Consider the following 27,539-nt stretch of genomic DNA (forward strand, 5'->3'; position numbering starts at 1 on the left):
TCAAGGGTCACTACTGAGGATGTGCTACACTGTCAGAGGGTCAGTGTTGAGGGAACACTGCACTGTCAGAGTGTATGTGCTGAGGGAGTGCTGCACTGTCAAAGGGTCTGTACTGAGAGAGTGCATTTTCGGAGAGTCAGTACTGAGGGAGAGCTACACTGTCAGAGGGTCTGAACTGAGTGAGTTTGTAATGTTAGAAGGCCAGTACTGAGAGAGCGCTTTAGGTCTAGAGGCTCAAGGCTGATAGTGCTATACTATTAAAGGTGCCACCTTTTTGATGAAGTCCTTACATCTGACTTGGGTGTAAAAGATCCCCCGGTGACTATTTTGAAAAAAAACAATGTGATGAGGACCTCTCCCTGGCATCCTCGCCAATACTTCAACCCACTCATGATTAAATGAAGTAAACAGACACATCATTCATTGGTCATATTTGCAATTTTTACGGATGCAATATATTTGCTTCCAAGTGACTGCTGTAAGTGACAACTCCTCTCCATGCCTGCAACATTGCATTTCAAGTGAGCTGTGAAGTCTGAGGGTGGATTGTGGTTGAACGCTGAAGTTTAAGGCCACTGTCTGTTCTTAAATCGATGTATTTGATTCCTTTTCTAATAGGCAAATGATTTGTGAGAGAAGACATGAACAATGGGGAACAGGATCTGGTCTGGAGAATGCCTTCACATTGGCTTCCTGCACTGAGTGCATCAGACACCCAGAACATCTGCCTGACACAGCAAACAGATCTGGAAAGAAAACAAAATCTCCAATAAGAACAATCAGAACATCACCTACAGTCCCAACTCCTGGAATATTTACACCAACACTGCAGAAGGTAGAATGAGTTCCAAGGCTAGGAACATTTGCCCGCATTGAGTTGGTCCCTGAGTGAGGGTGGTACAAGAGCAGAGAAACACCCCCAGACGAACTGAGATAGCCCCCTCTGTAAGTGGGGTCCAGTTGGAGTGATGCATCTATCCAGCCTGCTACCCCTTCAGATCCTTTATGTGACCCTGACTCTCTCTGCACAGCACTTCCCATCCTGGGGACACTATGACCTATGTAAGACCCGGATACACTGGGACAAATGGATGAGTTGGGATTACATGGCCTGCCAACCAGAGACCACGCTGCTCACCAGGTTCCTGAAGATCAGCCTGGATCCCCCCAACAGCACATGTGGAGAGACCCCCGAGATGTACTGCACTCTGGTGAGTACAATCATTTCTGAACCAGCCTCTGTTGTGTGTGGCACTGTGAACAGAGGCTCACTGAATGGCCTCTGTCAAAGTGAATTCTGTTCGTACTCTGACATTGGATTCATTACTAGATGCATGGAGTACAAAATCAAGGAAGTGTTATCAAATCTTTAGAAGTGATAGGATACTGAAGAAGGTATTGTTATGCTTTCCTTTATTGGTCAGAGTACTGAGTACAGGAGTTGGGAGATCATATTGCGTCTCCAGTATACAGGACATTGGTTAGGCCACTTATGGAATAATATGTGCACTTCTGGTCTCCTTCCTATCAGAAGGATGTTGTGAAACTTGAAAGGGTTCAGAAAACATTTACAAATATGTTGCCAAGGTTGGAGGATTTGAGCTATAGGGTGATGCTGTTTTCTCTGAAGCATTGGAGGCTGAGGGGTGACCTTACAGAAGTTTATAAAATCATGAGGGGCATGGATAGGGTAAATAGAGAAAATCTCTTCTCTAGACGGCATCAGTTTAGGGTGAGAAGGGAAAGATATAAAAGCGACCTAAGGGGCAACTTTTTCATGCACAGGTGGTATGTGTATGGAATAAGTTGTCAGAAGAAGTGGTGGAGGCTGGTACAATTGAAACATTTAAGAAGCATTTGGATGGGTATATGAATAGGAAGGGTTTGGAGGAATATGGGCTGTGTGCTTGCAGGTGGGACTAGATTGGGTTGGGATATCTGGTTGGCATGGACAAGTTGGACCAAAAGGTCTGTTTCCATGCTGTACATCTCTATGACTCTATGACTGCTCGGGCCCAGGTTGGAAGATTGTGTCCATTGTGAGACAACATCTGAGATTTTCATTTCTTGGAGACAGTGCTAAAAACCAGTTAACAAGGATGAGGGACTTCATTTCATATGGAGATTATAGGATTATGCCTGGAGTGAGAAATCTGTCCTGTTCTGCTTCTCATCACTGATGTTTATAATGTTCAAACGTCTTGGTGATGCTATGAAATATTTCAGTTCATGAAGTTCTGATTCAAGCCAAAATGCACCAGACTGGATTTCTCTGGGAATTGTTGCAATCTCACAGTGTCTGACCCTATCTGGTTTAGTCGTACAAAGCATCCGGTAAGCAATTGAGATGTAAATTCACGATTGTTTTTACATGTTAATTGTCATGTTGTTAAGCTAATCATTTCCTCAGGGTGACTAGTTTGTACATTATTGTTTGAGGGAAAACTCCTGATGTAGGAATCAGACATATGGTTCAACAATAATTGAAAATGTATGATATATTTCAGAACGTGCAGTTTATCACAGGGAATTATACTCCAAGTCAATCACTAATCTGCTATTTAAAAGAATCTTCTGCAATCAATTTTGCAGGTTCCATTCTGTAACGTTGCAAGCGTATCTGAAACCAATGAGATCAGGTTCTATGTAAGTGACAGTTTCAAGACGTTTCAAAGTGCGTCACCGTGAGCGACTTACTTCTTGGAGTGTGGTCACTCTTTTAATGTTGGGGACGCATTCCTCAATTTGTGCCCAGCAACACAGCAAGGGGGAATAGCGCCTGGTGCTTGCGATATGAACTTCACGTCTGAAATCTTGAGAGGTTTCATAGTCAATGTGTCCGAATTTCGACTCCTTTATCCCGTATTTCTTTTTATTCTTATTCGGTAACTTTTCGGCATTTTCTTTATAAAAATGCACACTCCCTTGCTCCTTCTTTCCCAATCTGTTCCATCTCCTGAATTTTACTTCTCTGATTCTGTATTCAGTGTGAGTGGGTGAGTGAGACGGAAAGACTCCAGGGTGAGAATGTATTCTGACTGTGACGTCGGTGCAGACACACTCATGCCTCAACAGATGCTGTGCTGATATAATGTAACGGGGTTCGGTGGGTGTAGGGGTTTGTAATATAGCAGCAATAATCCAGAGTAAGCGAGGGTCCCCAGTCCGCAACTGAGTGAGAAACTGCTTTTAGGAAAGTCTAAAAAATGCACAGCGCGGAAACAGACCCTTTGGTCTTACTCATCCATGCCGATGAGATATCCTAAATTAATCTAGTCCAATTTGCTAGCATTTGGTTTCATATGTCTCTAAACCCTTCCTATTCGTATACCCACCCAGATTCCTTTTAAATGTTGTAATTGTACCAGCCTCCACCACTTCCGCTGGCAGCTCATTCCACCCTCTGTGTGGAAAAAGTTGTCCCTTAGATCCCTTCTAAATCTTTCCCCTCACCTCAAACCTACACCCACTAATTTTGGATTCCCATACTGTAGGGAAAATACTTTGGTTATTCAACCTCTCCATGCCCCTCATGATTTTATAAACTTCTGTAAGATCACCCCTCAGCCTCCGATGCTCCAGGGAACCCAGCCTATTCAGCCTCTCCCAATTGCTCAAACCCTTCAACCAAGGCAACATCCTTTTCTGCACTCTTTCAAGTTTCGCAACATCTTTCCTATAGCAGAGAGACCAGAATTGGATGCAGTTTTTCCAAAAGTTGGCGAAACAAAGTCCCGAACAACTACAACATGCTTCACAACTCCTATACTCAATGAAAGTCTCACTATTATTTTCCCTCTAACTGCCTTACCTGGACGCTTTTCAACTGAAACCCTGACTATTCATTCGACAGCACTGAAGCTTAGAAATCTTTCTGTGCCTCCCTCTCTTCCCTTTAGTTCAATACAAACACACACACACTCAGCGAAGAGACAAGTAGTCACTTTAGTGTTCAGTAAACGAGATCAGGGGAAATAGTGATCCAGTTTCTCAGCTTCTCACAACATGGGGTGGATAAAAACAAGCAAACCTCACGAAGATTAATTTATCAATCGAGTGTTTGAGTCAAAATGGAATGGGATGGGTTTAATCCATTTTACAATTCAATAGATTTTGTTTAAACTGCAAATTAGATGAAATGTAAATGTTAATTAGATTCAGGAACACTGTGATTAGTTACAGGAGGAGTAATCCCAAGGACATGAGTTCAAAACCCATCATAGCAGTACGGGAATTTCCAAAAACAAAAATCAGGAATAAAATAAAGGTTTGTCTCATTGGCCATGCCATTGTAGAACTGACAGATTTTTAAAAATGCCATTTGTTTCATTAGCCTTTCTTCAATCGTAAAGTGTCTTTACAAAGCCAGTTTGGCCTTTCTGTGACGCCAGCCCCAGAGCAATGTGTTTGTCCTTCAAAACGAGAGAGACACTCAGCTCATAGACAACATGGGTTTGAAGGGGAGATGTTTTGTGGATGGGTTTATTGCCTGTGCTGTTGCAGTTTCCCTGCTTTTTCCATATCTTGTGACCCATCGCCATCCAATTTTGGGGCAGTTCACCTTCCGCTCTCTTTAGTGTGGAGATGCTGAATATGCTTCCGCTGGACAAACGTGTGAGACAGGAGAATGGATTCACCCGTCCCTGGCACTAATCTTTGGGGTTTAATTTGGCTTATGACAACAACTGCATCTAGATAGAGTGCCTTTCACGGAGTAAAATAGACTGCACAGGAACGTATTCAGAGAGCACTTCCACACTGAACAACAAAAAAAAACCCAAAAGCCTTGTCAAATGCACCAGTGTTAATCAGATGCAAGAGGTCGAGACATTTATGGAGGGAATTCCAGAATTTAGGGCCAAGGCAGTTGAAGGCAGAGGGGTTAAGATCATGAATGTTCAAGAGGTTGTAATTAAAGTGGCAGGAATAATTTGGTGAGTTTGGGGGATCAGGATTCCAGAGACAATATAGGTTATAACTCCATGGAGGAAAGTGAACCACAGATTTTAAAAAAATGTTTTGCCAAACTGGGGACTGGTGTAACCCTGGTGTATCCCTGTCATGATAGCAGGCATGAGACTTGGCGGTAAGAGAGGTTGTGACATTATTGGAATAGTCCAGTCTGGAGGTGGTAAGTCAGAGGTGAGGCTTTCAGCAACAGATGAACTGAGGTAGAGGCAGACCGAAGCAGTATTATTGAGATGGAAAAGGCAATGGAGAGGAGATGGTCAATTCTTCATCACTTGGCCCAAAAGGAGTCGGTTAATTCTAATCAATGCCAGTGTTGAATGTAGAATATTCCACAAATTCTATAATTACCCACTAGATTCATTTCTTGCAACAGCTCAATGTGTTCACATGCAATTCCACTTCAATGACAAGTTTTCATTGATCTGAGGTTTTTTTGCAAGCTACAGAACAAATCTCATTGAAACGCTGCACAAGTGATAGGTTGGCCACTTTAAGCTGATAGGAAAGAAGGAGACAGTCCACTGGATACAGTTAGCCACAGTGTGATCCACAGAGAGATGGGACACTCTTCAGTGTGACACAGTGTGACTCAGAGAGGGAGAAATGGGATACTGGGTATAGTAAGACACAGTACATCTTGATCGATTGGAAATAAGTGTGGCAATTTTCCCAAAAGCAGGAGGTAATTTGGCTCCAGTAAGTATTGGGTTGGCTTGAGACATTACATTCTTTTTTCTAATTGACCTGTTCAGAAATGTCATTGAACAAGTCTAGAGCAGGTAAGAATACTAACCTGCAAGTAGGATGCCAAATGGTCTGGGACAGAAGTTCTGAAACTGACTGAGACCTTCCAGGATCCAACATCTGGATCCACAAGCACCCAGACAGCATTTAACGTTCTGAAAGCCAGGAACAGCAGTCAACCTCTGTTGGCTGCATCCATTCATCTCTGGAAGATGTCTGACATGAGACAGAAACTAGCTGCATGCTTCAGCAATACCACATTTGATCTTCTCCTGCAGGATTTTTAGAGGAGAAAGGATGTACTGTTTCTGCACAATGGAAACAGGAGTCCGTCTGCTGGCAAAGGCAGTGTGGATGGAGGTCAGTACCTATGGGTGCTTCAAAATTCAATGGATGAAGTACTGTCAACAGATGAATGATCTGCTGCAGTCCATCAACAGTAAGTGCCATTGTCTACTCAGTGCTGCATGTCCCCACGAGAGTGAGTTAGCATTGTTGGTTTGCCATTGCATGCACAAGATTGCAATAGGTAAGGCATTTCCATCAAACTCCTCATGTACACTGAATATAACTAGAGCCATGTTTCATATTTGTACTGCCACTTACACATAGATACTTCGAATGTAGGAGCAGGAGAAAGTCATTTATCCCATTGAACCCCCTTTACCTTTTAACATGAACATGGTTGGGCCTCGAACTCAGCACCAAATTCCCACATTTTCCTTACGCATTTTGACACCTTCAGCCTCCAGAATTCTATTTCTTTCTTGAATATATTGAGTGACTTGACTTGTTCACCCTTCTTTGGTAGAGAATTCCACAGGTTCACCACCCCATGAATCAGGTAATTTCTCCTCCTTTCTGTCTAAAATGGTCCACCTCATGTCCTGAGGCCATGACCCCCTTGATTGTCACCACACAAAGAGAGACATCATCCCTTCATCCTGTCTTTCCAGCCGTGTCGTACATTTTAATGAGTTTGCTGGGGTTCACAGTTGACACACTGAAAGTTCTACAACATTTAACAGCTCATTCACCACCAGATCACCAGCTTTTCACATGGGAATGTAAAAACAAAATACACTTTCACTGATAGGTTGCATGGTACAAGGACACAATAAAAATAGTGGCTTTTGTCAGAACACTTCAGCATTATCTTAGTTCCATATACCACTGAATACTTTATTGTCGTTCACGTATTCTTGCTCCTTGACCAACAGAAGCACCATTCATTCGGAGATGTCTGATACCTCCTCAGATGGTAAAAAGAAAGCATTCATAGCTTTCGGGATTGAAATCTCAACCTGTGAAAGCAGGCCATGTGTTCATGTACCCATGCTAATTTCTCTTAATGTCACTCACTTGTCACAGGAGAAGGACATGCATAATGAGTATGAATGTGTGGAGACAGAAAGAGGGCTGTGCCTGATTTAAGATTCCTGGACCATCACCTCCCCACCCTTCCATTTCAAATTGCAGCCAGTGTAGCTGGTAGGAGAGCAAGGGATTATTGCCTGCGCTGAACGGGAGTTTGGATGTGTACACACATCTCACTAGAGAAAAAAAAACACGCTCCTATTCCCAGATGCACATGAAATAGTAATGTCTTAAATAAAATATTTTGGCTCACAGAAATATCAAATTGGAGACAGTGTAGAAGAGGTTTACAGGAATGCTTCCAGGGATGAGAACTGTCAGTTATGAGAGGTTGAGTCTATTCTCCTTGGAGAGAAGGGTAAGAAGATATCTGTGCATATTTTCCACATCGCGAGACTGGATAGAGTAGGTAGAGACAAATAGTTCCCACTTGCCATTGGATCAAGAATCCGAGGTGTAATGATACGATGGCTTTATAAGGTGTATGTAATCCTTTCTGTCATGGAGAGGTTGAGACAGAAGTGTAGAGCAGCGTACTTCAAGCCGAGGCCTTGTGTGTTTATTTAAAGTTAGAATAGTAGAATCAACCTGAATGGGTGGAGTCAAGGTCCCACAGAACCTGGATTTTTAGTTTGGTTTTCAGCAGCTGTTGGGGTTGTGAAAGTTACTGCATCTCTCTTTGTAAAACCGAAAGCTGGGGCTCTCTTCGTGCAGCTAGAAATGCATGTGAGACTATGTATTTTCGCAAGGCTTATGAAGGTTTGTAGCCTAGACTGAGGTTTATGGAAATGACATCACCACAAACCCCAGGAACCCCATCCAGGAGAAAGATATAAATAGAAAGCAGGAGACAACAGCTTCGTTTCACTTGGAGGTCGCCACTGATGATGTTACCTAGTCAGGTAATGAAACGTCTGGATATCAAACCTACAGCTCAGCGAGCAAACCTACACATAAACCATCTATTTTACTGAATTTGCCTTTGTCAAGGGTGAGTTTATGGGATTTTACGATATTGGAATAGTTCTTGTTTAGTAATTAAATAATCCATCATTCTGTTAAGTTTTCCAATAGTGCTAAGTTATTCCATTCCTTTCTTTTGCTTGTATTTTAACCACAGTGTATGAATAAAGTGTGCTTTGCTTCAGGACTGGTAGCTTGACCAATTGAGTTGCATCTGTAATGCAATGCCTGCCACTTCCCTTTAAAATAAGAAGAATGTTAGGGTCTAAGCCTTGTCATGTTTGGAGGGGTTTGGTCCGGTCTATAACAAGGGCACAGATTTAAATTGATTTGCAAAGGAAACAAGTTTCAGATGAAACACAGCGTTTTCACATGAGTCTGGAATTAACTCCATAGAAGTTTGGTGCAAGCAGGTTCAACTGAAATATTCAAGAGGACATTGGATGGTCATTTGCAAAGAAACAATATGAAAGGTTATGAGGAATAGGCAGAAAAATTACACTAAGTAATGACGTTCTTTTGGACACAGTGGACCAAATGGCCTTCTTTGGCACTGTAACATTTCTTTGATTCTGTGAAATCTTTATGTATTTCCATACAGCTTCTGGATCTCATTCCCCATCTATGAGAGAAGAAAAGAGCCCCACTTTCCATACATATTTCTCGCACCATCCTGAGCAGTACCTCTAAGAAAGAAGATGCAGCACCTTCAGAGGCTGCACCTTCCTCTCCAGCTTCCACCAATGCAGAGATATTCATTCATCTAGAGTAGCTTCAGGGTCACTTTCTAGTGAGGACAACACTGACCCAAATCTACAGCTACAGAGGGAGGTTACAGCTACACTGAAGAACAGGTCCTTGATGAGCCCATTCTAGATGATAAGCATCTGCACTCAGCCATTACCGAGTTGTTGTAGATGCATAAGCAAATACTACCATTAATTAGGGAAGGAAATCTACTGTTCTTACCTGGGACAGTGCAATGTGTCAGTGGGTTAAATTGCTGCCTCACAGCGCCAGGAACCAGGGTTTGATTCCAGCCTTGGGCGTCTGTGTGGACTTTGTACATTCTCCCTGTGTCTGAATGGGTTTCCTTTGGGTACTGCCATTCCCTCGCACAGTCCAAAGATGGGCTTACGTGGATTGGCCATGGTAAAGTGCCCATAGTGTCCAAGGATGTGAAGGTCAGGTGGATTATTAGAAATGGGAAATGCAGGGTTACAGTGACAGGGTGGATTTGGGTGGGATGCACATTGTATGGACTTGATGACATGCTTCCACACTGTAGGGTCTCAATGATTCTACCTGATCTGGCCTACGTATGAATGCAAACCCACAGCGATGTGGCTAATTGTTAACTGTCCTCTGGTTGATTATGGATGGGCAATACATTTTGGGCTAGGTAGTGATGCCAACATCCCATGAATGAATAAATTTTAAAAATAACAGGGGATCATTTCACAGAGGTGCCAGAAACGTGTAGCAAAGAAACCATATGCCATTGGGTGTATGAACAGATGGCTGCCTACATGTAATAGGTAACAGGCAATGTAGAGAGGCAGGATTTGCTCTGTCAGTCAGTCTGTGGGTGCATTCATTCTCTGACTGGATGAAACCAAGCTCAGACATCTTTACCCTTCCTCCCCATGCCCCATCCCCTTAATAGGGTGAGGTAGGTGCCATTAAGTACCGACAGGGTGAAGGAGTGACAGTAGACACTCAGGAAGTCCCGTTGTGCCAAGGCTCTCTGCCTCCGCTGAGCCAATGACTTGGCCACCACCATCTGATAATTCCGAGAAGGTTGCAACTGCATCCACACATGAGACACTCAGAACTACCCAGGAATATTAGGGCGGGGCAGGGTGGGGTGGGGTAGGGTGGGGAAGAGGTGCCAAAGCCAGCAGAGCAGTCAGCTGGGGCTCCTCAAGCTGAGCTGTTGATAAAGCTTTGAGGAGAAAGTGAGGTCTGCAGATACTGGAGATCAGAGCTGAAAATGTTTTGCTGGAAAAGCGCAGCAGGTCAGGCAGCATCCAAGGAACAGGAAATTCGACGTTTTGGGCATAAGCCCTTCATCAGGAATAAAGCTCCCAACTGTTGTGATAGGTATAGACAGATTAAAAAGTCCTCAAATCACACTGGATTTGCAGGAATCAATATTATGTAGAATCATGCAGTGTTTGTTTTTTTTATTATATATTTATGGGATTAGGCCAGCACTTATTGCTATCCCTAGTTGCCCAGAGAGCAGTCAACAACATTGCTGTGGGTCTGGAGTCAAATGTCGACCAGACCAGGTAAAGATAACAGCTTCCTTCCCTGAAGGACATCAGTGAACCAGATGGGTTTTTCCTGACAATTGACAATGGTTTCATGATCATCATTAGGCTCTTAATTCCAGGATTGTTTTGAAATAAGTGAGTTCAAATTGCATCATTTGCCATAAGAGGATTTGAACCCAGGGTCTCTAGAGACTAATTGACTAGCAATAATACCACTAGGTCATTGCTTCAGTTCACAAATAGTGCTTTGTAATCCAGTAATGTGGTCCTTTGCTACCGAGAGACGACTTTTAATTGATTCTGAAACAAAAACAGAAATTGGGGGAAAAGCTCAGCAGGTCTGGGAGAAAAAAAGAATTATCACTTTGAGACCAGGGCTGATCACCAAAGTGATCATGTGCACCATGCGATGTTGGGCCTTGAGCAAAGGCTGTCAGTCTCTGTTGCCCTTTGGGAGGAAAGTGACTGTGGGAAAGAGAAATCTTGAGCTAGACATGTGTCTTTGCACAGGTACTCAGTATTTTGTAGGCCCTCGAAATGTCTGCAATAGATTAATGTCCCTTGCTCACTGACCATTGAGGAAGGGCATATCATCCAAAATGACACCGTACTAATGCTCTGGGTCAAAATCTGGACAGGAACTCAAAACCAAAATAAAAAAACAAATACCAATAAAGGAGCATAAAATGCTCACATATAAGTTAGGAGTCAGATATTGCCTTTATGATAGAAATGCCTCTCAACCAAGTCTCCATGCTGCAAATGTTCATCTACGTCTGTTCAAAAGCATTCAGGTTCAAATGTAGTCACTACTAGGTTAACTTACTCTGTCTACCACATCACCCTGGCTTCTTAAATGGCAGCATTAGCAGCTTTGCCTCCATCAGTATCTCCATTGGACTCTTCCTCTATCGTGTTTGCATGGTCATATGGTTTGGTTCGTTTCACCTTCTTACTAAATTGTCACCCGTAGTTGAGCTACATTGTTAGGGAATAACAAAGAGTTATGATAAGTGGAGCCTCTGACCAGAGAGTACCAGAGTGCTCCAGGCAACAGAAGTGCATTTTCAGGAGATCAAATATTCAGTGATGGCCCTAGTGGATATATGGGCAGCAATGTACCATTAAATCCTCCTCTTCTAATGTGCTCTCTCCCCGCAACATGCTTTAATCTTTCCCTACTACTGTGGCTTGATTTATAGTTTCACTCAATCCTCCTGAGTTTCCCCCTAAGCCCTCACCCATCCAGCCCACCAAGAGACTTGGAACACCCTTTGCGCAAGTCACCTGCTCCTTCATCAGTTAACCTCATAACCCCATTGTGTTCCCCATTCTCAGTATGCTGCATACACTTCTCCTTAACCCGACATAGTAGCTTTTCCCTCTGCCTCCCAATTGCCTATCTCCATTCGCTAAGATCCTTCTGGTACTGCTAAACAGCCACGCCAAAGGCGAGGGGCAAGGGTTGAGAAAGTTGAGCTTTCACAGTGACCTCAGCCAATTAAACTGGTGCTGTTGGCACCACTCTGCATTGCAATCCAGCCATCCAGTCCCTTTGGCCTTGGGCCTTCCCCAATGGCTTATTCTGGGATGCAGTTAATCAATTTCCTGAAACCAGGGAAGATAACATCCATCATCTCCTTCCATCATTTGGCTGGTCATCTCTTCAATTAAATTCAATTCAGAAATCAATTATGACTCCCACTGAATTCACTCATGTTTCCCAAGGTGTCCCTCATATTCTGTCTCACAAAAGTTTTCAACTCATTCCCAACAATGGAAGCGAAGCTTGTGGCTCTATGATTCAATGGTTCATTGTCCCAGGCCTGAAGTTAGGAATCACATTTACTGCATTTCAGTCCCCTGGCATTTGGCTTAAGTCTTGGGAATTCTGAAGAGTCTCCTCTGAAACCATTCAGAATTGCTTGAGCCATTCACTACATTCGCTACATGTGTTGTGAGGTTCACTCACAAAGGGAGGATCATCAGTACTTCTGTCGAAACACAGTCTGACTTATGCAGCTAAATCTCTGACAGCCAATTATTTCTGAGTCCCAGCAGCAACTCTAAAAAAAATCCAAGTGAGCCATGACAGACGATGAATGTTAATGTTGAGTTTCTGGGTTTCATCTTTAACATTAAGACTTGCATTGGTATTGAACTATTCACTACCTTACAAGGTCCCAAAGTGCGTCATTGCCTGTGCAATACATTTCAAAATTCAGTCACTGAATTGCAAATGCAGTAGCCAATTTCAGCAGAGCAAGATCCACCAGCAGGTGAGCTAATAACCAGGTTCTCTCAGGATTGTTTATATTGTCTCTTCCTTTGCTTCTCAATGTAATGCCTTGCAGCATAGAAAGTGACCATTCAACCCATTGATGCAAGCTTGTTGAAAGAGCTATCCAACCAGTCGTATTCTGCTGCTCTTTCTTCGATAATCCAGCAATTGTTTTCCTTTGAACAAAGAACAAAGGTCAAAGAAAATTTACAGCTCAGGAACAGGCCCTTCGGTCCTCCAAGCCTGAGCCAATCCAAATGTACTGTCTAAACCTGTCGCCCAGTTCCTAAGCATCTGTATCCCTCTGCTCCCCACCTACTCATGCTTCTGTCCAGACACATCTTAAATGAATCTACCATGCCTGCCTCTACCACCCTCTGTGTGAAGTACTTGCCGCATGTATTCCCCTAAAACTTTCCACCTCTCACCTTGAAAGAGTGACCTCTCATTATTGAATCCTCCACCCTGGGAAAAAGCTTGTCTTTATCCACCCTGTTTATACCCTTCAATCAGGTCCTCCTTCAATCTCCTTTTTTCTAATGAAAATAAACCTAACCTACTCAACCTCTCTTCATAGCTAGCACCTTCCATACCAGGCAACATCCTCGTAGACTTTCTCTGCACTGCAAAGTGTCCACATCCTTTTGGTAATGTGGCGGCCAGAACTGTACACAGTATTCCTTCTTTCCAGATGTCGTGACTTTTCTTTAACCAATTTTGATTAGTTTCTCAGGGTCAGGATGGGTACAATGGGCTGAATGGTCTCCATTTGTACTGCATGAGTCATCAATACGTTTTGCTGTCTTAAAAGTGCATGTTTGAAGCAAATTTGAAGAATCAATGGGATTTTCGTCTGGTCAAGCCAATCATTTGCACAGTAATATTACAGTCTATTCTTCAGTGACAAAATTTTGTTTCTCACATGGGAGGGTCTGCAACAGACAGCAATAAGTGATCTGGGGCCAGAGACTTTTCCCCTGTTAATCCTCACTTTGACCAAATTCTCACTCACCTACCACTGACCCAATAAACCAGGCTACACATTAAACTTTACAAGCCTCTTTTTTTCCCCCTGGATCAGACCTCCCTCACTGCACTGTTCCCTTTGGGAATGTTCTGTTCACTTTAGCAGCTTAGTGGGACAATCTTTGAAGAATTATTTATTGGCTGATGTGACAATGACTGACTGACCCCAGACCCTGTCATCAGTGGATGGATTTATTTATCGACCAGTTTGAATGATGAGGAGTCTCAGTTCCATCTCCTGTTATTCTGTTTCTCATTCTCTGTAATGCCCACACGAAAATTTAATTATAAATACAGATACAAAAAGACAGGCAAGGTCGAGAGTTCAATCCCAATGCCAGAGATATTTGCTGTAGAGTTCCGAGTTCTCCGTCTCTTCAAGAAATATTTATCCCCCTCAATAATATATCCCTCATTATATCATTGCCGTTTGTGGGATCCTGCTCTGCGCAAGCTTGCACCTCTCTATCTTTCATCCCTTTTCCACCTTACTTGTACACCAGAAATTCTTTCTCTTTTGTAGATGTCTTTGAGCTCTTGCTGTTAGCTGTTATTGTATTCACCCCCTCCTCTCCAATACCCTGCTCAGCACTGGAATAGAAAATAAACACAGGTTTTAAAGCTGTTGCTTCAATCCAGTTTCGCAATGAATCGGTGGGCTATGTGACAAATTGCTCACACTCATGAAGCGGAATGAAGCTGGGTCCAGTAGGGAGATTAGTCTGAGATGATTGGCTTTTCCTAGAGACACTTTATTAGAAACGAATCACCCATTGAGTGAATGGGGGAGGGGATTTAAATTGAAAGTGCAGCGTCTAGTGAAAGGTGACTGTGCTGTATAAGGACTGACCTACACAGCGTCCTGGCAATAATGTGGGATTTACATCACTGTTTGGAAGAGATTTACTATAGATGCTCATTCTTTCTCTCGTGTGCGTTCTATTCGCTGAAACCTCTACCTAGTCTTCTCACTTCTGAAATGTTTGGACACAAACACCAGGTGCAGAGTTCTGAGTTTCATTAACTTGTGCAAACATTCATTTCTATCAGCTCACTTCCTTCGTAATTAAATTCCAGTGCTTAGATTTCCATCGAGCTGCCTCACAAGACCTTGGCATAGAACGGTTCTCCCTTTTGGAAATCTAATCTCGGAATGTCGGAGTCACGGCAACTTATTCCCGTCCCCAGCCACCATGAATATCTTTGGTAGTGGGTTTGGTGACATGCTGTGCCATTTCAGGAGGTAGTCAAGCGTCTGCAGTATTGTGTACGATTGAAAACACGGAACGAGAGGGGAAAAAAAGGATCAGAGACAGGCCATTTGACCCTTCGAACCTGCTCCACCATTCAATATTGTCACAGCTGACCATCCAACTGGTCCCTCACTTTCTCTCCATATCCTTTGATCCTTTCAGTCTTAAGGGCAGCACGGTGTCTCAGTGGTTAGCACTGCTGCCTCACAGCGCTCGGGACCCGTGTTCGATCCGCACTTCGGGCAACTGCCTGTGTGGAATCTGCATATTCTCCCAGTGTCTGTGTGGGCTTCCTCCGATAGTCCAAAGACATGCTAAGTTGCCCATAGTGCTAGGGGCCCTAGTCAGGGGTAAATATAGCATCTGGGTGGGTTACTCGTCGGAGTGGACTTGTTGGGCAGAAGAGTCTGTTTCCATACTGTAGGGAATCTAATCTAAACTCTTTGAAAACCTGCAATGCGTTTGTCTTAACTGCTTTCCGCGGCAGAGAATTCCACGATCTCACCCCTCCTTGGGAGAAAATGTTTTTCCTTACCTCAGTTCGAAATGGCCTAGCTCATATCCTTAGACTGTGACCCCTGGATCTGGACTCTCCAGTCATCAGGAACATCATTTCTGTATTTACCTTGTCAAGCCCTGTAAGAATTTCATGGGTTTCTATGGGATCCCCTTTCATCATTCAAAACTCCAATGAATAAATTCCCAAACAGTGCAGTCTTAGTTCAGACTAAGTCCTGCCATCCCAGGAATCCATTTGGTAAACATTCCCTCTTGTGCATCCGTCCTCATATACGGAGACCAAAAACTGCACACAGAATTCCAAGTGTGATCTCACCAAAGCCCTGTACAATTGCAGCAAAACACCCTTGCTCATATCCTCCCATTCTTTTCCTATGAGAGTCAGGATTCAATTTGCTTTCTTCACTGCTTGTTGCACCTGCGTGCAGTGACTGGTGTACAAAGACACCCAGGACTCCTGGTTATGGTGGTGTAATTAGAAAGGAGTTAAGAATCAACAGCATCGTGTGGGGCTGGAGCCATGTACTGTTCAAGACTAGAGCAGCAAATGTTAAAGCTCGGTGTCTAATGTAAAGTGACTGTCATTTTTCAGGAATAGTGGACTAGGGCCCTGTCAATAATGTGGATCACATGACACGTCCATCACCGGGAGTCAGCTGAGACCAAATGTCAGTTCTGATGGATCTGCCTGTTGTAACCTGGGAAATCAAAAGACTGTTCAAAAGCAGGTTCCCCTTCCTGAAGGACATTCTTGGCCTAGTTGGAATTCCATTGCAATCTGATGTTTACTGCTTCCTGGAATTTTAAAATGGAGATCAAATTCTCAATCTGCCCACTGAGGGGATTTGAACACAGCTTCTCCGGATTCTTAGTAACAATCATTTCGCTGCACTCAACATTTCTTTGCTGCATCAGATTGGTTTTGCACTGACTTCAGTCCAACACAGTGGAGCTGTGACAGGTTGAACAGCGCTCCAGTGCTGGGGATGGTGGAGGGCTTCGAAATGATGAAAGGGTTTAATGAGGTGAATGCAAAGGAGGTGTTCCCAATTGTGGGAGCAGACTAGGAAAACATCAGTAATAAATCCAGGTGGGAATTAGGAGGTAAAGAAATCCACGAAAATAATGACAGTGAGGAAGTCAGCACCGCAAGGAGCGGGGGAGGCTAATAACAGAGAAGTTTGAGAATAAGCGAGGAGCACAGATGAGGGGGGAAATAAATAAAGGATACGTTCATGGGCTGAAACTGAAGAGGAAGCTGGTATGCTAAATAAACATCACCGTGGACTAGTTAAGCCAAATGGCCAGAATATGTATGTTTTTTTTAAATGATCTCAACCTAATTGTTTGTAGACACCACTTGGAGTCAGCATCTTGAGCGGCAACTGCTAAGGGTCAGTGAAACTGAAAATGAACACAGTTCTATAGAAATAAACGTACATTTCTAGGGCTCGTTTCACAACCACGGCATGTGACAAAGAATATTTGCCATCATCCCTGAGGACCATAGGGCTGCTCTTTTATTAGTTGGACCCAACGTTGTTCACCGCTCCCCGGGTGAAGGGAGAGGTTGAGAAGGCGAGATCTTCATGGTAAGCTCAGAAAGTAATGTCGAGCTGCATCCTTTACTCCACCCCCATCCATCACCAGTCTTAATACTACCTACGGGACACAGTTCCATTCACTCCCTCTTAATTCATGCTCCCGCGCAACACTTTGGGATATTTTCCAGTGCTTAAATTAATTCGAACAAAGGACAAATTACTCGCTGCTTGGAAGTAACAAGATTCTGTGGGAGTGAACTTTACGGAGCCAGTAACTTCTGTCTTTAATAACCTGCTAATGAACATCATTAGCCAGGGGAATGAACCGTGCCGATAGCGAATGCTTTAGTTAGCGATAGCGACAGGATCTCAGTCACACGACACGTTGTAAATCCAAGATAACAGCACTTAAAGCTCTGAAATAAACGTCAGGGGGTGAGTGGATTTGTTGCAGTAACAATGATTCATAAGAGCCTGCGTTTACACTCTACCGTGACAGGAACAGTTTCTGAAATATACGATCCTTCATATTAAAAGCTCTTCCCTTCCCGTGATGACGCAGCCAGAACGGATTGGGTTTCTAGCTTGGCCGGGTGGTGATGATCAATTACTGGTTCAACAACAACTTGTATTTATGTAGCACCGTCAACAGTAATTAGATATTCCCAAGGTTCCTTGCAGAGGAAGAAGTCAGACAGGAATTGATAACGAGCCACATCTTAGGAGGGGTGGAGTGATTCTCTTTTTTAAGAGTGACTGAATGGAAGGGAGTGCGTCCAAGGGGTGGGGTTACGAAAGGAACCGTAGGGTGAGACGGGACTGTGCAGCATAACACCCATTTTTGAAATGGGACGATGCTCGATAAGGCCAGAATTGAAGAAAGGCAAGGGTTTGGGAGGAATGTAGTCTGGAGGCGTTGAGAGCGAGACCAGGAATTTGAACACCAGGACGAGAATTTTAAAACTGAGCTGTTGCTGGTGTCCACTGTAGGCCACGAGTGGGGGGGTAGGGGAGGCTAAAATGTAAGTAAGGCTAAAGGCAACAGTGTTTTCCCAGGAGCAGAAGGTCACAGAGGGAGAGGGAATCGATCAGCCCGAGATTTGAAACAGTCTGATGGTGACCCCGACACAAACTGATGCAGGGTAAAACGGAAAACAAGCAATCTTATTGCAAATTGTGGTCCGATTGGGAACGAGAGATAATGCAAAGAGTGAGATTCACTCCCACTGTGATTTTATACTGAACTCCCACCAGCGACTGACACTCGAGATTCCTCGCTGTTGAAACAGCATCATTATTGAGAAGCATCAGGTGTAGGACTGGGACACTGAGCTGTTAATGATGTATCGAGCATACAGCGATTCAGGAGCACTTAACATCTGTACTGTTAAATTATTCATTTATACTCCACGCAGCTTTTGGGTTCGGTTACTCGTATTCACTCAATTTGACTTACATAAAGGACTAAAAATATTTCCTCCCCTAATCTGTAGCTTTGGTTAATTTCCTTAGCCGATGCTGTGGCAATTATACATTAATTGTTCTCGATTCTCTGTGTGTTACTACACTCTCCGTCTTCAGCACACACATTAGTTTGTTTAATTGCCGCAAACATCTACTATGAAACAGATTTCACTCGTACATGGTTTGCAGGTGGAATCGTTTTCGACAGGACGATGTTGCAGAATTCAGATAGCGCCGCCGTTCCCGGGTCTCACTGCAGGAGCAACTCTCCCAGGCTCCTGAGAAAGCATCACCCGCAACTCCGCTCGCCACCATCAACGCACGGCGGCTGCGTTCTGCATGGAGTTCGTGATTAACGACAACGATTTACTCGAAATCTTTTCGCGATACATCACAAACTCCACACTCTCTACCACCAGCGCACGATGGCTGTAGGTGTGCCCCATGTGCAAGATTCATTGAAGCAACTCGTTAAGGCCTATCTACAGCACATTCCAAACACACTCCCTTCATAATCTAGAAGACCCAAAGAAGGAGGATTTTTATCTACACAAAAATGAGGTGTGCATTTTGATAGGGTAACGCTCATACACTTAACAGTAAGGTCCCTGGGGACTGCTGCCGAACAAAGAGACCTTGAAGTGCTGGTTCATAGTTCCTTGAAAGTGGAGTCCCAGGTTGACAGGATGGTGAAGAAAGCTAGTGCTCTTGCCTTTGTTGGTAAGTGCATTGAGTATAGGAGTTAGGAAGTCATGTTGCGGCTGTACAGGATATTGGTTGGGCCACTTTTGGAATACTGCACTCAATTCTGGTCTCATAGCTACAGGAAAGATGTTGTGAAACTTGAAAGAGTGCAGAAAAGATTTACAAGGATGTTGTCAGGGTTGGAGGGTTTGAGCTATAGGGAGAGGCTGAATAGGCTGGAGCTGTTTTCCCTTGAGCACTCGAGGCTAAAGGGTGACCTTATATAGGTTTATGAAATCATGAGGGGTATAGAGAGGGTGAATATCAAGGTCTTTGCCCCAGGGCATGGAAGTCCAAAATTAGAGGGCATAGGTTTAGGATGAGAGAGAAAACCTTAAAATCGGACCTAAGGGGCAACTTTTTCACACAGAGGGTGCTGCGTGCATGGTATGAGCTGCCAGAGGAAGTAGTGAAGGTTGGTACAATTACAATGTCTAAAGGCATATGGATGGGTATATGAATAGGAAGGGTTTGGAGGGATATGGGCCAAATATGTTAGGATATTTGGTTACCATGGATGAGTTGGACCAAAGGGTCTGTTGCCATGATGTACATCTCTATGGCTCTGACTCAAAGCTCATCAAGGGTAATACCATTGCCTCCATGTTTTCCTCTAAGGCACACACCAACCTAATTTATAATTGTGAAAGTCAGGGGATGGACATTGTTCAGAATGTGGTCATTCAAAGCATTTTTCTTATGCAAATCCTCTGAAAGATCTATCTAGTCCCACTCCCCCTGCTATTTCTCCATGATCCTGCAGTCTACTCGAGGAATAGCATTTGCTTCCCAAATCCTGTGCTGTTTTATAACTCATGGCTGTAAATATTTTGCTGATGTGAAACTATTTTTAGTTAGACAGTGAACATCATTCTTCAACACAACAGTGATATAATTATCCCATTGTCTAACTGTCCAACACAGAGTGCAATGTGATGGAGCACTGACAGATTTATGAAAAACTTCTCCTGGAAATAATTGGACTGTGAGGATATTCCTATATTCCATGTCAGTGCAGAGGGTGGAATACTCTGTATCTAACCAATGCAATACCTGCACTGAAAATGTTCAATGGAGACAGTGTAGAGAGAGTTTTACATTCAGTTTAAAGAGTAGAAAGGGATTCACTCTGCATTTAACCAAGTGCTATACCTGCCTTGGGAGTAACTGAAGGAGACAGAGCAGAAGTATCTATCCCTTATGCTGTTAATATCCTGGCAGTGTTTGATGGAAACAATGTCATGGGGCAATACTTTCATTTTAAAAAAGCGTCAAGTGAGCTTTACTCTAACTGCCCTGGAAATATTTGATGGAGACAGTGAAAGGGAACTCTACTCTGTGTCTAACCTTATGCTGTACCTTTCCTGGGGATATTGAAAGGGACAATGTAAAGCAAGTTTTACTTCTTGTTGTTCTGATGTGTGTGTTTTGATAGGGACATTGGAGTGGAAGCTTTGCTCTGTATGAAACCATGCGTTGCTCCCCCCATCCTGGAAGCATTGGATTGAGGCAATGTCGCAGGAGCTTTGCTCTGTATTTGAAATAATGCTGTGTCTGTCCCAGCAGTATTTGACAGGAACAATGTAGAGAAAATGTCATTCTGTATCTCACCCTGGACTGCACCTATCCTGGGCGTATTTGATAGAAACAATTGTCGATGTAGGTTTGCTTTGTGTCTAGCCATGCTGTGCATGTTCTGGGGTATTATTTGGATGGGGTATAGAGAGCTTTAATCTGTATCTAACTCTGTGTTAAAACTGTTTTGTGACGATTTGAGGGAGACAGTTTAAAAGAAGCATTACTCTGTCTCTAACCCCATGCTATATATGCCCTGGGAGTAGTTGATAGAGACAGTATAAAGAAAACTTTACTCTGTATCTAAACCTATCCTGTACCTGCCCTGAGTGTATTTGTTGCGAAGGTAGAGCATTTACTCTGCATCTAACCCTGTGCTGTACCTATCCTGGGAGCATTTGAAAGGGACTGTGTAGGGGGGAGCTTTACTCTGTATCTCACCCTCTGCTCTACTGTCCTGGGAATATTTGGTAGGAACAATGTAGAGGGAGCTTTACTCTGGATCTAACCCTCTGTTGTACCTGTACTGGCAGTATTTAATAGGAACAATGTAGAGGAGCTTTACTCTGTGTCTAACCCATGCCATTCCCCTCTCTGTTCCAGGAGAACCCGTACATGTGCAACAATGAGTGTGATGCTCACACGCCTGAGTTGGCCCACCCTCCCGAGCTGATGCTGGATGACGAAGGCAGGATTCCCACCAGCTTTTGGCAAAGTGTGTCCTGGAGGAGCTTCCCCAAGCCCCTGGTGGTCAACATCACACTGTCCTGGGGGAAGAGCATTGAGCTGACCGAAGACATCATCATCACCTTTGAGTCTGGCCGGCCGGAGCAGATGGTCCTGGAGAAGTCCCTGGACCATGGGCGGAGCTGGCAGCCCTACCAGTTCTATGCAGCTGACTGCCTCAACTCCTTCGGGATGGAGCCGAGAAAGGCCGGGGATCTGAGGGCTGCCTCGGTGCTGGACATCATCTGCACTGAGGAGTACTCCAGGGGCTACGTGTGGAAGGTGGACAAGATGGTCCGTTTTGAGATCCAGCAACGTCTGGCTCTGTTCGGGGGTCCCCGCTTTGGGGACATGGCCTCACTGTATGGCCAACTGGACACCACCAAGGAGCTGAGAGATTTCTTCACCCTGACCGACCTGCGGCTCCGACTGCTGCGGCCGGCCACTGGACCCACCAACGTCGACCCCCACAATCTCTCCAAGTACTTCTACGCCATCTCCAACCTGGACATCCGTGGCCGGTGAGAGCTCCACAGTCCTTTCTGGGCAGGGTCACAGCCCACAGTCCACCTCCAGGGAGCACGGGGTCAGGGTCTATATCTGGGAAGCAGCCAAAGTGCCAACATCTAGAGGTGAACTAGCAAGGGGGGTCCACCTGGGGACACTAATGAGGGTTACCATGACAGGAAACATCTGGAGGTATTATCAAGGTCAACATCTGGGTCTCCTTTGGGTCATTGTTAGGTTCAATGACTGGGGAACATGATTGGGGGAAATATATGGGGCCTGCGCCTGGAGAACAACTGGGAGCACCATGTGGGTCGATACTTAGGTGATCATCATTAGGACTAACATCTGGGGAGCAATATCAAGGGGCACGTTGACAGGAGAATCTGAGGATAGCTGTCAGAGTGAATATTGTGTGCTTCTATTAGGGCTAACATCTGGATTCATGCTATCCATGGAAGCATCTTGTTTCTGTCTATCTGTGTCAACATCTGATTACTGGTCCCTGTACAATCATCTGTGTTTACACTAGCAACACTAACATCTGGCTTGACTCTATCTGTGCCAACATCTATGGTAATGTTCTCTGTGCAAACATCTGAATTCACTCTATGTGCACTAACATCTGGTTTCACTATATCTGTGTTATCATCTGGATTCTCACTGGCCATGCCAGCATTTGGATCTATGCTCTCTGTGCCAACATCTGGATTTATTCCATCCATTCCATCATTGGGAGTCATGCTATCTGCGTTAACATCTATATCCTTACTTCCTGTATTAACACCTAGGCTCATGCTACCTGTACTGGAATATTGAGAACTTTCACTCTATGTTGAGATTCTTGGAATGTGGGAGCACCTCGCTGCTTTTGCTCAGGGTCACTGATGCGAGCTCTCAGTAACTGGAGAGGTTTTATGGAGATGCATAGAAATTCCTCATAGCCCACAGCCCACTTAGCGCTGTCAGCTGCCCATGTGAATTGTGAAGCCTTTGCTGAGTGGTTGAGTGACAGCCCGTATAGAGTAGCACTGTGACAGCTCCCCCTCTCCTTGCTGATGAGCTTGGCTCTGATCTTTTACAGTTCTGATATCTGGTTCACCGTGAGGATCTCTTTTCATGCTCAGTGAGCAGCAAGGCAATTTCTGACCCATTCCTTTCAACACTGCCAACTCCATGCCTCATCAGGAATCGGAGAATCCACCAGTACAGAAAAGAAGTCATTCAAGACATTCTATCTGTGCAATCTCTTTGAATGATCTCTCCAAATTTTTCACATAACACCCCTATCTCAGCGAACATTTCACCTTCAATTATTTACCCAATTTTCTTCTGAAATGTATTTTATCATCACTTTCTCTCTCCCTTCAGGCGGCAGATTCCAGATCTCAGGAACTCATTGCATGAAAAACAATCCGCTCATCTCCCCCTCTGTTTCTTGTGTCCATTATCTTCAACATGTATTATTCCTCTGGCTACTGGATTTAGTGCCATCACAAACAGTTTCTCCTTAGTTGCCCTGTCAAAACCACTGAAAATCCTCTGAATTATTCTGATGACCACTTCCTTTGTCCTCAATTTCTGTTCAGTTTCAATCACTGAGCTCCCATTTACCCAAAGCACAATCTCCAGAACTCAATCATTCACTAAATGAGCAAGTGAGACAAAGAACCTAAGACAGGGAGGCACCAGCATCTAGAGGAGTGGGTGAAAGGACATCAAAACAGGCAGTCAGCATCACCGAGGGGAGTATATGAGAGGACCCACCATTAGACAGTAAATATAGTCTAGAGGAGTGGGTGAGAGGACATCAAACAGTCTGTCAGCATCATGTAGAGGAATGGACATGCTGGGGACTCCTAAACAAGCAGTCAATATTATGCTGAGGAGCACATGAGAAAAGATTCTGAGCCAGGAATCCAAAACCATATAGAAGACCAGGCAGAAGGACCCTTCAAGAGACAGTCAGTATCAACTAGAAGAGCTAAGGCAGGCAGTGAGTATCACCTGGAGGAGCAGGGATGAGAGGAGTCCAAGACACGCAGTCAGAGGCAGACCTAGAGTCAGCAGAGCTGTACAGAATTGGTTCTTGCTGTACTGCAGAGAAAGGAGCAAGTTGTTTGGTTACTCTCTGGTAAGTGGTTATGATCTTTTTCTATTCTTAAGCTTTAACATAGTATACAAATTGGTTGTAAGTTAACAAAATATATAAAAGTCAGTATACATAAGTGAACATACAAATTAATTAGAATGGCAGAATAGGCAATGTGTCAATGTTTGTAGCGTCTGGGTGCTCCTGGATGTCATTGTCCTCCAGGGCAAACAAGTATGCAGTACATGTTCGAAACTGAACACCTTCAGTTCAAAGTTTATGACTACAGGCACTATGATGTATCGGCGAGAGTGAAGAATTCTTTGCACCATGAGGCAGTCACACTAGCTGGGTAGGTTCTTGATCAGTGGTCATGTATGGGAGAGTATGACTGCAAGTGATGCAGATAAGGTAAGGCAGAGTGCAGGAGTTTCAGCATCTGCAATTGCCCAGTAGCTTTGAGGATCACTCAGTCTGTTTGGATGATGGTTTAGGATGCTGGATGGATGAGCTAATAGATCATGGTCCTATGGTATAGGAAGACATTCAAGTTAGTGAGCAACAAGGAAGATCATATTAATAGGTGATAGTCTATTTAGTTGATTGACAACATTCTCTGCACAAAAGAGGGAGAGTCCAGTTGGTTGTGATCTTTACATAGTGCCAGAATTCAGGACATTGGCTCAGGGCCAACAACATAGACAAAACTAGGAATTATGATCCGCATAAAGTCTGTGACGAGCTAGGCACTAAAAAGAAAGAGCAGAACCTCAAAAATTAAAATCTCTGGACATTTACCTAAGTCACATGTAAGTTGACATAGGATACATAAAATTAGACAGGGAAATATATGGATAAATGTCTGCTCTGGAAGAAAGACTATGGTTCAGACTTTTGGGTCACTGGCAACAGTACTGTGCAATTTGGATCTATACCATTGGGTTAGTCTACACCTCAACTGTGCTAGGATCAGCATTCTTAAGAACTGCATACATGGGAAGGTAAAGCATTTTAACTGAAAGGTGGTGACAAGGAATCAAATGTAAATGGAGGTGAATTATCAAGAAGTAGAGTAAATGTAAGAAAGGATAATAGCAATATAGGAGATGAAAGTCAGAGAATGACATTATTAAAGGGCAAGGAAAGAAAGCTTAGAAATACACCAGATGATGAGTTAGAACATACAGTCATCTTTTAGTATCAGATTAATCAGGCAGAAGAAGTTAAAGTTTGAGAGGAAGCTAGCTAGTAATGTAAGAAATGAATGGCAAGAGTTTCAGTTGGTATGAGCTCTAGGGACCAAGGTTTAATTCAAACTTTGAGCGTCTGTCTGTGTGGAGTTTGCACATTCTCCCCATTTCTGAATGGGTTTCCCCTGGTTGCTCTGGGTTTCTCCTACAGTCCAAAGATGTATAGATTAGGTGGATTGGCCATATTAAATTGCTCATAGTAGTCTTTGTAGGTTAGGTAGATTACACATTTGAAATGCAGGGTTTTGGGGAGTGGTTCTGATTGGAATGATTTACAGAGGATCAATGTGAAGTCAATGGCTGAAAGGTCTACACTTTTTGGATTCCATGAAGTAGCTAAAAAGGTAAATTGTAAATGAAAGAATGTTGGTTGGCTAGACAGTGTGACTGAGCAAGTTCTGATAGATAATAAGGAAATGAGCAAATATTTTGTTTTGACCTTAGTATCAAGCAACAAGAAAGCACACTAGTAACAGCTATAATTGAGAAAGTAGAAGGGAGAGAGGAACTTAGTAAAATTAGTCATGAGTGAAGCAATTTTAAGCAAACTGATGGAGCTGCGAGCAAAATTGACTTCATCCTAGTGTTGGAAAAGAGAGGGCTAATCAGTAAGTAGATGTAATGTTGTTAGTTTTACAAACCTTCCTCAATTCAGACAAGGTTCCAGGAGACTAGAAAGCACCAAGTTTAAGCCCTGTATTCAAGAAAGTAGAGAAGCAGAAAATATGGAAATACCGGTCAGTTAGATTGACAGTTACAGAGATTATATCCACACACTTTCAGAAACTCAAGATGTTTTGGAAGAGTCAGCATGGTTTAATAAAGGAGAAATCAGGTTTTACCTTTTTTTATGGAATTCATTAAAGGAGGAATATGAACTGAGGATTAACAGGAGTTTGTCACCTTACCATATTTGGTTTTCCAGAACACATTTGATAATGTGCCACATCAAAGGTTATTGTTGCAAATTAATGGGGTAACACATTAGTATTTCTGGCTGGTTCACAAAAAACAATGTATGTACAAGTGGTTCCCTGTCTGATTGTAGAATATGATGGATGAAGTGCTTGTGTGGGGATTCATCTTCTTACAATTTACATCAAACAAACAGATGAGTGGAGTGAAGGTATTGGAGTTACTTTCACTTACATACACTTGGGTATGAAATTATGTTATGAAGAAGACAAGAGGATTGCAGACAGATATAGATTGTTTGAGTTAGTGGACAGATATCTGCTAGAGAAATTATAATGTGAAAAATGTGAAGTTCATGCTAACTGGAAGAATGAAAATGCAGAGTGTTAATTAAATGGAGAGAGACTGAGGAGCAAAGCGATTTTGAATGGTTTCATGAATCAGTCAGATAATGTTATTATGTAGGTGCAGCAAGTAATCAAGAAAGCTAACAGGATGTGAACTTTCATTGTAAAAGGAATTGAGCAAGAAAGTATAAATGTTGTGCTTTATTTATACAGTCCAATGGTGAGACCACACTTGGAATAGTCTGTGCTGTTATGGTTTCCATATTTAAGGAAGGATGTAAATGTAGTGGAGCAACTTTGGATGAGGTTTACTGGATTGATACTTGGAATAGAGATGGTTGTCTCATCGATAGGTAGTCTGGACAAACTGGGCTTATTTGGAAAGCAGTGGAGTGACTTGATTGAAATGTGTAAGATATTGGATGGTCTTGACAAGGTGCTTGAGAAAATGACATTTCCTCTTGTTGGTCAATCAAGACCTGAGTGTTTTAACATCAAGGATCATCCTTTTGGGACACAGATGAGCAGAAAATCTTTACCTCTTTGAGGTATGTTCAACTTTGGAACTCTACCACAGAAAATGGTGAGGCAAGTCATTAAACATTTTTAAGGCAGAGTTGATTACATTTTTGTTAGGCAGAGGTTACTGGTGGTATATGGGAATATCAAAATTGAAACACAGATTGATAAGTCATGAGTTTATTGAATGAGGGAGAGACTCAAGCTGGTCTATTTCTGCTCCCATTTTGTTTGCATGTCTAGAGTAATATCTGATTATTCTACACTTGGCTTCTATGAGACTCACTCAAGCTTTTAATCAAGGAGAATCTTCAGTGACTAATTAGAGAACAGGAGCAGGAAATTGTTTACGTTGCCATTCATTTGTCTCCAAGGAGCTGTATGGGTTTTGCTTACTTTCATAAGACGTGCTCAGAACTGGCAATTAATACAACGTGCACTGT

General features: G+C 43.3%; 1 pseudogene; it reads left to right on the forward strand.

Moving 5' to 3' along the window:
• Window positions 1-968: 968 nt before the first annotated feature.
• The window catches only part of LOC132832688 (netrin-G1-like), a 36,824-nt pseudogene continuing 10,253 nt past the window's right edge, over window positions 969-27,539 (forward strand).

This window comes from Hemiscyllium ocellatum, chromosome 35, assembly GCF_020745735.1.
Source record: "Hemiscyllium ocellatum isolate sHemOce1 chromosome 35, sHemOce1.pat.X.cur, whole genome shotgun sequence".
Classification (NCBI taxonomy): Eukaryota; Metazoa; Chordata; class Chondrichthyes; order Orectolobiformes; family Hemiscylliidae; genus Hemiscyllium; species Hemiscyllium ocellatum.